At 41.7% G+C, this 12,662-nt stretch overlaps 1 long non-coding RNA gene across 1 annotated transcript; it reads right to left on the reverse strand.

Annotated features, from left to right (window-relative positions):
* Positions 1 to 2,109: 2,109 nt before the first annotated feature.
* Positions 2,110 to 6,846, reverse strand: LOC140505687 (uncharacterized). The gene is made up of 4 exons (XR_011967615.1): positions 6,346 to 6,846; positions 5,115 to 5,272; positions 2,375 to 2,458; positions 2,110 to 2,262 (listed from the first exon to the last, which is right to left on the reverse strand). It is a non-coding gene; the product is annotated as an uncharacterized lncRNA (long non-coding RNA).
* Between the last annotated feature and the right edge of the window lie 5,816 nt (positions 6,847 to 12,662).

Genomic DNA, 12,662 nt, shown 5'->3' on the forward strand with positions numbered 1-12,662 from the left:
CCGGGTGGGTATTTATACAGTGCAGGTCTGATGGGAAGGGGATTGCTTAGGCAGCAGCAGCCCCCAAAGTATCTTCACATTCCATAAGAAGTCTAAATCCTAGGATCATAGATATAGAGATGGATTAATAATTCCTATTTTAGGAAAAACATTGGCAGTGGTGTCGAGGATGAATGGAGAGACTGGATCCAGGAAGACTGATTGGCACCTGGCATGATAATCATCTAGGGGAGAGGTAATGAGGGCCTGAGAAGAGGAAGAGTAAATGAAAAGGATGCTACAGACATCATGGAGGTATAAATAACAAGATTTAACAATGAATTAGATGGGGGGGGGGGAAGCGAAGGAAAAGGAAATGTCAAGAATGACTTCAAGGTTACAAATTTAGTTTACTAGAATGATAATGGTGCCATCAATACATTAAAGAGAAAGCTAAAAGAAGGGTTGGTTTGAGGTGGGAGGGGTGGAAGGAGTTTTCTTTTGTATGTGTGTGTTCAGGACATCTTAAACAGGTGGCTGAAATATCTTAACCATCAAGAAGTTGGTGATATGGAACTTGACTCAGGAGAGACTAACGCTAAATATACAGACACAGAAATTAACGAGATTACAGAGAGACATTACAGACAGAGAAGAGGACCCAGAACAGCGCTGTAGGGGACACGTTGCTAGGTAGTCTAACAGCAGAGTCAAAGTTCAAATTCAGGTCCTGATATTCTAAATCCAAAGCTTTTTTCCCCACTACTTTATACTGCTTTGCCTAGAAACCCACCTAGGTATTGTGGCACTCTTTAAGGCTCTTTTCCTTTCAATAATGGAGAACCATCTCACTCCACGTCTCCCCCCCCCACCCTTCACAGTCCATGACTTTCAAATTACTGTCTCTTATCTGCAAATTTCCTAACATTCAGTCCCATATTTCTTACTGCTTGCTATTTTTACCTGAATGTCCTACCAGCAGCACCTCAAGTTCAACAATTCCCATGCTGAAACAATCTTTTCTTCACCTGTGTTACATGACATTTAAATTATTTGAGCTTTAGCATTCTCATCTTTAAAATAAAGATAAAAATCCCCCCCCCCAAATTACGAGGAAATTACCCCATTTAAATGTAATTCATGTTTCCCTAAAAACAAAACAACAAAGAAAACTGAATTCTCTCCCTAATTTGCCTGTGTCTATTCATGGCACTAGCATCCTCCAAGTCAACTTGGATTTGGTATCGGAAAACCAGGCTTCACATCCTGCCACTGTCACTTGCCTCTTTTGTCACCTTAGGCATGACTCTGCACCTCAGTTTCCTCATCTTTGAAATGAGAAGTTGAACTGACCTTTAAAAAAGATCTCTACCCACATTTCCTGGATAGTCCACCCATCCCATCTGTAATATACCCTATTCCCCTGAAGAACTCTCAAAATAAAACAAAACAAAAAACTGTCAAAAACTGGTCTACTGGATTTCGTATCATCCATGAGTATGAGCACATTTCATGTACCAACAGTCACATGCACACATTTCCACATATCAATTTTCAAAAAAATATTTGTCCTTTTTTTGGTGTTTTAACCCACAGGGTGGGATCTCTGCATGCTGTGGTAAGCAGGTGACGGCTGGGCAAAGCAGACAATTTTTAGCCCCTTTCCTCTATTGGCAGGTAAGCAGTGCACCCTGGGATACTTATGCAGGGTCGTGGCTACAGTTACCAGTGTATCCACACCTGCTACTTCATCACTTTCCCACTGCCACAGGACTTCAAGGCAGCTAAAACAGGAAGATGGTTAAATAGTAAAATAACGGCCTGTGAATTAGATGTAAGCAAGCCAGAGTTGACTGAGCAAAGTTGTCGGTCTCTTTCTTTCAGACTCAGTTTAGTGACAAGACAAAAGTCAAGACAACTGGTCACAGCCCAGGATGGAAAGGCTACAAGAAAAGCCAAAGTGGAAGAAGAGTTGGTGAACGACATTTTGTTTCCAGATGATTGCGGCTGAGATGCAGCAGAGGATGGATTGATTCTCTGCCACTTCTGCTAATTTTGGCCTGACAAATCAGTACCATTGTTACCTGCTATAGGATGATGAGATCGCCCATAAGGGAAATGCCATAGACATAGTTTAGGTAGATTTATTTTTTAAAAGCCTTTTTTGCCATCCTTTCAGATAAGATGGAAAGATTCAGTGGGCTTGATAATAGTACAGTTAAGTAGTTTCAGATTTGGTGGAATGATTCTCTCCAAAGTACCTGTGAACAGTTTGGTATCAACCTGAAAGATAAAGCATTTATTAATCACTTATTATAACCTCCACCAGTCTCCATACATGCAACCATTGGTCACAATAAGTGGAGAAATTTTTAATATTATGGATACCACTTACCTTGGTAGTATATTTTCTAGGGATGTCCACATATGATAGGATTGATGCATGCATTACGAGACCTAGATCAGTCTTCGGGAGGCTCTGAAAGAAAATGTGGAAGAAAAGAGGTATTAGGCCAGCTGAAAGCCTACAGAGCCCATTGTGCTGACTACACTGTTATATGCCTGTGAAACCTGGACAATCTATTAGTACTACTTCCATCTGAATTGTCTTGGAAAGATTATGAAGATCACCTGGCAAGTTAAGGCACCAGACACTGAGATCCTCTCTAGAGCTGAACACCAATGGGTGGTGGTGGTGGAGGGGGTGGGCATGTAGCCAGAATGCCAAACATAAACTTACATAAGACTATTTTATTGAGAACTTTTGTAAGGCAAGGGCTCACATGGAGATCAAAAGGACACTCAAGGTTTCTCTTTGAAATTTTGGTATAGATTGTGAGATATGGGAGATGCTTACAGAGGACCAGGACCCAGTATGGTGTTCTATGAACAAAGCAGAATTGCAGTCACACAAAGTAAATGTGAGCTGCACAAATCCAGAGACCTCTCCATCCCAAATATTCTAAGGGACTACTGGTGCCTGACCCATGGCAGAGCCTTCTGAAACTGTATTGGGCTGATTGGCCCACAGTGGAACACTCCTCACCTTGATGTTATCATCATGATATCACTGATTCTCTTAGATAACTAAAGAGGACAACACCTACATAGTCTATTTCCCTAGGGTCATCATTTCCTCTCCACCAGAGAACGGGACCTCTGCTTCTGAAGCTGAGAGGCCAGCTTTGTCTTTAACTGGTTTTGGCCTTCTTCTGCTCATTCCAAGTCTCCACTATGCTTTCAGGACATCTCCAGTCCTGCCACCTCCCCCTACCCCATATTTCTACACCTCTCCATTGTTGTCTTCCCCCATCGGGAGGTAAGTTCTTTGAAGGCAGGCACTGTCTTGCTTGCTTGTACTTAGATCTCCAGAGATTAGGATCATAAACATAAATAAGTGATTAATAAATGCTTTATCTTCCAGGCTGATGCCAAACTGTTCACCAGTACCTCTGGAAAGAATCATTCCACCAAATCTGAAACTACTTAACTGTACCATTATATCAAGCCCACTGAATCTTTCCATCTTATCTGAAAGGATGGCAAAAAAAAGCTTTTAAAAAATTCTGTTAAAACAATCTACTACCTAAACTATGTCTATGGCATTTCCCTTATGCGCGATCTCATCATCCTATAGTAGGTAATAACAATAAATAGCATTTATATAGGACTTTAAGGACTGCAAAGCACTTTACAAATATTATCTTATTTGCTCCTTACTACCATTCTGGCAAAGTTATTATCATCCCCATTTTACAGATGAAGAAACCGAAGCACAGGACAGTTAAGTGACTTTTCCAGGATCACATAACTAATGACTGGATTTGAATTCAGCCCTTTCTGACTCCAGGACCAGCCCTCTATCCACACTTCACTACCTAGCTTCCTCTCTGAGAACAGGAAGTAACATGAGTCTGATATGACCTGTTCTTTTGAAACTATGCTAGTTTTATGTTTCCTGCTTCCTTTTCTATATGTCCAGTAACCATCCTTCTAATAATACATTCCAGAATTGGCCCAGAACCAAAGCAAAACTCATAGGCTTATAGCTTGAAGATTAAACGTCTCTCTTCAGATTATCTGCTATCTTATCTTCCTAAATTTTCCAAAGACCACTCACCATGGTTCAACAATCAGATCCACAAGTTATTACAGTATACTGAGATCAGTCATCTGGACACGGTAATTTGAACTCACTGAAGGCAGACTGGAACCCTCTTACTACCCTCAACACTCCAGTATAAAGAACATTCTACAGGCAAAGCAAACAAAAGCAAAGTGAGCTGAGAAGTTCTACTTTTTCTCAACTTCTCAACCACCCCTGATGATTCTTGATTTTTATTCATTCCTCTCTTAATCTCTTTTCTTTAACAGATCTTAAAACAATAAAACCAAAACATCCTTTTGTCCTTAGATTTTTTTCACCTCCCTACACTTGTTTTTACATCTAGGGAGTATAGGATTTGCCCTGCTTTTGGGCAGGACTGTTACTGAAAAAAGAACTACATGAAAGATCACAAACAACTCAAAAGGTGGAATTAGGAAGAAAGAACCACAGAACTGAAAATAATATTGCTTTTTTCCTTTGCCTGGATAGAAAAAGGTCAAATCGGTGAGGTGAAAAAAAAGGAACACACTCAAAAGCTAAGCATAAGCTCACAATTATTTGTCCACACTTGGAAAATAGTTGGATGTACAATCACGAGCAGTAGGATTGCTATCTTCAGTGTGTTCATGAACATCATATTGGGCAGCTAGGTTACACATTGATTAGAGTCCTGGACCAGGATTCAGGAAGATCCAAGTTCAGATTTGTACTCAAGACACTTAGTACCCTCTGTGACTTAAAATGGGTCAGATACTCTGTTTGCCTCAGTTCCCTCAACTGGTAAAATGGGAGAAACGTAATGTGCTTTGTAAACCTTCAAGTTCTACATACATTTTAGCTACTACTACTATCATCATCCTCATCAAATAAATCAAAGACAGACTATTTTTCCATATGAAGGAAGGAAGACTCTCAGAGCTCTTATTCTGGACAAACAGTCCAGGAAAATGCTTGCTATTTAATCAAAATGGCCTTATTCATCAGAACCAAAAGAGAAGTAATACAGTATAACAAATAAAGGGCCCACCTTGGGTTTGAGAAGACTTGGGTCCAAGTTCCCCCTTTGACACACCCTGGCAGTCACTTAACCTCTCAGTGCCCCCAAGGCCATTCTCTTACGTAGAAAGAGTGCAGATCTACAGTGGCAGAGTTTCTTACAGAAATACAAATCACAATCTTTCATTCCTAAAGAAGAAAAGAAAGGCAGGAATCCTGATAATTCTTATCATTTTAGGATAGAAGAGCTGTCTTATTTCCAACAGTTTTCTTTTGATTATTTCCTTTATTATACACAAGAGGTTAATTTTCCTCTCCTGGTTCTCGTGCACTGAAATGTGGGTAGCTAAACTCACCGGAAATGACTTTCTCCATCCCCTAGGCAGTTTTCTCTAAAGGCCCCCAGCCCCCTTTCCTGTTCCTTCCAAAAGTTAGCAAGGATTAGCCAGTCAAGTGAACTAGTTTTACAAGTCCTTTGCTGAAAGATAAAGTAGAATTCTTTTAATCCTTTAATCAGGTTTCTAACATTCTAATGCGCTGTGCTGAAGATTCTCAAATTGACACTCTGTTGAGCGATATCACTAATATCAGCTGACAGTTTGCCAGAAGCCATCAATTTTAAACTCCCCATTTCTTCCTAAGGCCTATTAATTTGGTCACTGCCTTAGAAATTAAGGGCAAACTTCTAGCAAAGGAAAGGAGGGGAAAGGACAGGTCTTTTAAATACTAGGAAGGTCATCTGTGAAAGGGAGGGGGAGGAAAACCCAAACTTTATGAAACAAGTAAAAATGAAATCAGACCTTTGTTTATATAGTTCTCTGCACTGGCCCTGGATTTAGTTTTGAAAGTTTGTAAACGGGTCCTCCAGTTCAAATTGAGTAAGTAGGTGCAGCTGAGTAAATGGAGAGGGGAAGGGTTGCAGCCATGTGTTTTCACTTTAAAATTAGGTTGAAAAGGAACAGAATGGGGGGAAAAAGACACAAAAATAAGAAAGAAAGATAGAAGACAGGCAACCTTTAAAAGGAGAAAAAAAATGTGAGAAAATGAGGAGTCAAAACAGAAGTCGTCTGTACTTAGTTCCCAGATGTCTCTACAAGTGGCTAGCAGGAGCCCGACCTGACAAGGGGACAGAGACCAGGACTCTCACCACCATGCTGCCCCTAATGCCATACCATAATGGAAAGGGATTTCCCCCAAGCCTTCAAAGAGGAATGGTGGGGAAGGGGTGCCAAGAAGTACATTCCGACTCGACCCAATCCTACCCCAAATTCTGTGGTCTTCTGGTAGTTTCATCAAGGACCTCACTGCAGCCTCTTCCGTAAGGACCTACTTAGTTAGTTGATGGCTCTTCTCAAAAACCAGTTAAAAGCCATGAGCCGGTTCCTTGGTAATTAACATGCCCAAACAACAACAAAAATTACTTCCTTTGCAGCTACTCAAACTATCGCATAACATCAGCTAATGGTTATTTTCTTTCCTGGAGTAAAGACACCGGAAAGAAATTTTCTGTTCGGTGGGCTCTCAAGTTGATAGTTCCCAGGATTAGGAACATTTAAATGCTCCCAGAAACCTTTGAAGGCAACCTGGAAATGCCAGTTGGGATCTGGGATTAATACTAGGACTTTCAGGTGAGTTTCTGAGGCACTTCCCTTTCTAGAAACTTCCCTCTAATAACTTGGCATGTCCTTCAATCCTGGCATCTTGGCTTAAAAAAGGGGGAGCAGTGGCCATAATGGCACAGCAGGTGATTCCAATATTAATCCACTAGTGGCGTCTCTTAAGGGGCCAGACAATGTACACAGGGGAATTTCCTAGTTTGGTTCACTTTGTATTTCCACGCAATTAAGGTGTTTTTTAAAATTCTTACGAAAGGACTGCAAACCAAAGCAACAAGCATGTGTTAAGTGACTACTGTGTGCCAGGCAGTGTGCTAAATGCTGGGGATACAAAGAAATGAAAAATAAAAAGTCCCTGCTGTTGTATAAAGTAGCAGCAATATTGTTTTAAGAAGGACTTCGAGGGAATAAGTCATTAAATGTACCCAAATTAACTATAAAGGGCATATGAAGAAAGACACTAGCTGCATCCAGAGAAAGAACTGATAAATGAAAGTATATAAAGAATACTTTTACATGTATGTACCTATTTGTCTCTAAAGGAGCAGACAATCTAATGGGGGAGGAACAACATGCAAACAGCTATGTACAAACAAGATTGAGACAGTACAGATTGGAGACAGTCATCTGAGAGAAGGCACTAAGGTTGAGGAGTGAAAAGGCTTCTTCCAGAAGGTGGAATTGGAAGGAAGTCAGACAGAACAGCAGCTGAAGGAGAGAATGCCATGCATGGGGGCAGTCAATGGAACTTCCAGAAGATGGAATATCTATTTTAAGGAACTGAAAAGAAGCTAATGTCACTAGATCAAATACTACATGGAGGACAGTAAGGTGTAAGAAGATGAAAAGATAGGAACAGGTTATGAATTGTTTTAAAAATCAGAGAGTCAGACAGTCAACTAGCATTAATGAAGGATCTACTATGGGACAGTCATGCTAGGTGCAGGGGATACGGAGAAATGGAAGGGGGAAAAGCAGTCCCTGTTCTCAAGTGGAGATAAAGGATATATTTTATCTTTGAGGTCATAGGGAGCCACTGGAATTGATTGAAAGGGGGTGAGGATAGATGACAAGGCCAGACCTATACTCACTTTGGTAGTTGAGTGAAGAATGGACTGGAGGAGGAAGGAACCTGAATCAGGGAGATGAAGCATAAGGCAGTGAGGGTCTGTACCAAGGTCTCAGCAATGGGCAAAGAGAGAGGAGGTGGCAAACACAAGAGAAGTTACAAAGGCAGAAACCACAGGATTGGGTAAGCAATCGGATTGGGAGTTGGATGAGAGGTTAAGAATAGGAAGGCACTTAGGTTATGAGTCCAGGGGGCTGGAGAGAAGTTAGGAAGAGGGGAGGATTGGAGTAATCAGTATTCACCCTCTTCTAATACTCATTCTAGAAACTACTTGAATGAGGGGACTGCAAGCAAAAGAAGACAAGAGAATGGTCCAAACTCAGCACTGTATGTAAACAATGCAAACTTGTGAAACATGGTGAACCTGGGAAAATAAAGGATCAAGAATTCAGGTCAAGTCTCAGGTACATATACGCACAGATAAGGGTTACTGAGAGAGGAGCCTCATGCTTAGAAAAATGTGATAATTACAAGGAATGGCCCCAGCTCTACAAGGTTTCTGTAGTTTATCTCCTGTATGAGTACAAAGCCTTTAAAACTTTATTGCCAATCAGGCACTGGCCTGAAAGTCAGGAGAAATGAGTTTTAGTCCTGGCTCCAACTTGTCCTGGGTATGTTTTTTAACCTCTATGGCCCTTGGGTTCATAGGCTATAAAATGAAGGTTTGGGAACAGAAAAAATCTTCCTTCTAGTTCTAAAATTTTATGATGGAGGTAATTCAACTGCATTTTAGTGACATAACCTAAGCACATAAGGATAAACTCCTTGAGAGCAAGAACTGTCTTTCACCTTTCTTTGTGTATCCCCAGCATTTAACATAGTACCTGGCACACACATTAAGTTGGCACTTAGTAAATGTTTGTTGACTGACAGGCTGACCTCATTATGTACCAGCATCATGGCAGGTAATTTGTATTTTCTAACCAGTGACATATTTGTACCTACTTCTCCCATCAAGTTCTCATATGCATTTGCAGTGATGAATGATGCCTGGAATTAGGAATATAATTAGTAGTCCTTAGAAAAGGCTTTTCTCCGTGAGGAACAAACCTACGTACCTAACAATCATACTTTGAATTTGGCTTCACTGCGCATGTGCTGAATATCCTAAACAATTAAGAGCAGTCTAGTACTAGAACCGTCAGCCTGGATGGTGGGTAGAAATTACATCACTCAAACTCTCCCTCCCCTCTTCTTCCCACCCCACCTTAAAGAAGAGTCCACAGCAGCTTAAAGCTTGCTATTTTTTTTTTTTTTAGCTCAGCCTTTTGGGGGAAATGAGGTCAGGCAGGAATAAACTTACATACGCATTTATTTGCAGATCAATGGACAGCACAGAAGGCTCCAAGGTGGAAAGGGCTGGAGACCTGTATTCAAATTCTGACCATACTTACTAGCCATAGGAACCTCAATCAACCACCCTGAATTTCAGTTTTCTCATTTATAAAATGGAAGTAGGAGAGCAAGGTTGGGCCAGATGATCTTAAAGGCCCTTCTGGCTTTGAGATTCTGTAGAAATGAGCCAAAGATTAGCAATTTAATAAACATTTATTGAGCACCTGGCTTTGTGTACTCTGTTAGGAGCTAAAAATAAAAAAGATGAAAAAACTCCATAGTCCCTGTCCTAAAGGATTTTACAAGACTATCTGAAGCTCACCCTGCCTTCAGTCTTCTCTCCCTCTGCTTTCCCCTTCCTGCCTTCCTTTGGCCAGCACCTTGGATTGGAAGATGGAGGAGAAGAGGAGAAAGCCGAATTCTGGGTCTTCTTCAGTGGATTTTATTTTCTTGTTACTCCTCATCTTCATTTTTGCTAGCAACAACAAACATAACGTCTACTATGTTTTAAGTGTCATGGGAAAGACAAAGATAAAATATTATACCTGCCCCCAAGGTGAATCCCTGTCTAGCTAAGAAAACAGCCTACATATGTGGGGTGGGAGCATAAGGGAGCACCACCAAGCGGGACAGAACACTCCCTGAGTGCTACAGGACTTCTGAGGTCAAAGGCAGAAACAGAAGATTGGCTTGGAACTGGTCCCCAACTCACAGCATGGTACAAGTTACCATCTTCTACCATACATTGCCCCTCTTTTCCTCCTCTCCTGCTTCTGTTTGGCTCACAGGTTGTTGGGAAGGGGACAAGGTTTCAACGAGGGAGGCTTAGGGAATAAAAACCATTTCAATTTTTCTTCTCCATCTCAAACTCTCTCCCCCTTCTATTTTATTCACTTATACAGAGATGTTCTCCCTGTCCAAGGACTGACCAAGACAAGTGAGAGTTATTTAATCAGCATCAAAGCGAACACACATTTAAGTGCTTACTCCAGGTAAAACAGTATTACGCACTAAAGAATTGTGCCTGCCTTCAAGGAGTTTATAGTCCACCTAACTGGGGCACTTCTGGATAATGATAAAGACAATTTAATTTCTGTGCCTCAGGACACTGTGTTAGGACAATTAATTTATAAGTATTAAGGGAAATCAGAATTACCCATGTCTGTGGCTGTTAACTCTCGCCTACAACGATCACTCCTGTGTGATCGCTGGGCTTTCGGAGGCACCAATTATTACGCATATCTGTATCTCCACATCTCCCTATCATCCCCCATCCCCATGCTGAGTGTAACACCTTGCACAGCAGGCATTTGCAAATTTTAGTCACTTGATTCTATAGCACAAAGAGATGTGGAGGAACAGTTTACCTAGAATCAGGAGATATGGGTTCAAATTCAGACCTCAACACTTGCTACTACTGACGTCACAGGGTCGTCGAGAAGAAAGCACTTTTAAAATCTTAAAGTGCTATATAAATGTAAGGTACAGTTATCCGAGAGGTCACGTGGTATGGACAGACTGCTTGCCTCAAAGCCAGGAAGGCCTGGGTTCAAGTCCTGCCTCTGACAGGCCAGGGGCAAGACAAGCTCTCAACTTTCTAGGCAGCTCTCTAAGTTTATAGTAGAAGTTCCCTGAACCAATGTTTGTATCCCTATATCATCTATAACAACAATAATAAGGAAATGTGATACACAGCAGACTAGTATTACATGGAAAGGGGAGTTTTGATAAGAAATCATGTAAGGGTTAAAGAATCACAAAAAGAGCCAACAGTTATTGTGGAACCGGAAGCAAAATGAGAATTGTGGGCGCAGTGCTCACCACATCTGTCACTTAGAGTTGTGTGACCTTGGGCAAGTCACCTAACATTTATTCAACTTCAGGCTACCCTCTAAAGTTTATCTATTAAATGGCAATAATGTGTTGGTAGCAAAGGGAGTACCCAATACTGAGTCAAGCACAGATGCTTTAAGCATTCCACATTTCTATCATTAGAAAGCACGCTGGGAGCAGCTAGATAGAGAAGTGGATGGAGCACCAGCCCTGCAGGTAGGAGGACAGAGTTCAAATCTGACTTCAGACACTTAGTAAGTTGTGTGAGTCTGGGCAAGTCACTTAACCCAGATTGTCTACTATTACCGCCCCCCCCCCCAAAAAAAACCAGAAAAGCAAGCTGTATAAAGGCAGGGTATATGATTTAATCAATTTTAGGTATCCCCCCCCCCCCAAGGCTTGTCATACATTGCAGTTACAGAATAAATGTCGTGAATGTTGCTCACCATGATAACGAGGATCAGGAGGCTGATGAATTATTGACTGTAGACACCCAACTGATGTTAGACTTCAAAAGAATTAGAATAGTTGCCTGCCTCCATGGGGGAGAGGGGGGAGGGAGAGAAGGCGAAAGGAAGAGGGGGGAGAGAGACAGTAAAAGATCATACCCCCCTCCTCACCTGAGACCCTTCCAAATGTCTGAAGGACATTTATATGGTTTCTTGGGGGGAGGGGAGGAGAGCCCCTGCCCATACCTTTTACTTCTTACTTGCCTTTCCTTCTTCCTTCCAACTACAATAGTCTCTACACAGCAGGAGCTCTGGAAGGTCTGTCACAGACTGACAGGGCAACAGATCACAAGTGCAAATTTATACAGTACAACCTCAAGCCCATCTCCACCATCTCAATTATGAACCCAGGGAGAGCCATCTGTAAGGAGACACAAAGGGGAAAAGCATCTCCTCTAATCGACGAGGGGAGGAGGGAAGGTCAGTCAGTCAACAAGCGTTTATTAAATTTACTGGGAGCTTGCCGGTGCTGTGCTAAGTGCTGTGGATACCAGGGGGTTAATTTACCTGAGGTGGCTAAATTTAATCACCTGCAACCCCAGGGAGAGAGCAATAGCAAAGTGCCCTGGCTACAGACTTGGCCTCACAATCAACAAGACCTAGGTTCATATTCCGCCTCTGACCTACCGACTGTGGAACCTCAGGCAAATTGCTTAACTTCTTAGTGCCCTAGGCAACTTGCTAAAAATTGCGGAACATTTGCTAATCTGCTGGGGGGAAAGGGGGAAGCCGTTAAAATCCAGAGTCCAGACTCATTCACTTTTCTACAAAAACGAATTGGCGGGGAGGGTGGAGTTTCTAAACAGATCTCGGGGCTTCCCCAAGAGCTGGAGAATGCAGCCAATCAGGCAGCTCCTTGTGTCTCTCATCAGTGAATCTATGGGCTCTACTCTGTGACTTTTTAGGACCTCTTCTAAAGAAAATATTCCACCCGCCTGCGCTTTTTCTTTAGTTTGTATCCGATTACATTTGTTCAAATTCCCCACACCCCCAATAATGAAACCATTTGTACTTTTTCTAAAGACACACAAATGGAAAAAATAAGTAACCCTCTCCATTTTGACCTCCCTCCCCAATTTTTTCCTCTTGATTTTTCACACTCATGTACCTCCCCCTCCATAAATAAGAACACATGTTTTCACAGGCCACCTCTCCCC

Source organism: Notamacropus eugenii, chromosome 5 (genome assembly GCF_028372415.1).
Source record: "Notamacropus eugenii isolate mMacEug1 chromosome 5, mMacEug1.pri_v2, whole genome shotgun sequence".
NCBI classification, from domain to species: Eukaryota; Metazoa; Chordata; class Mammalia; order Diprotodontia; family Macropodidae; genus Notamacropus; species Notamacropus eugenii.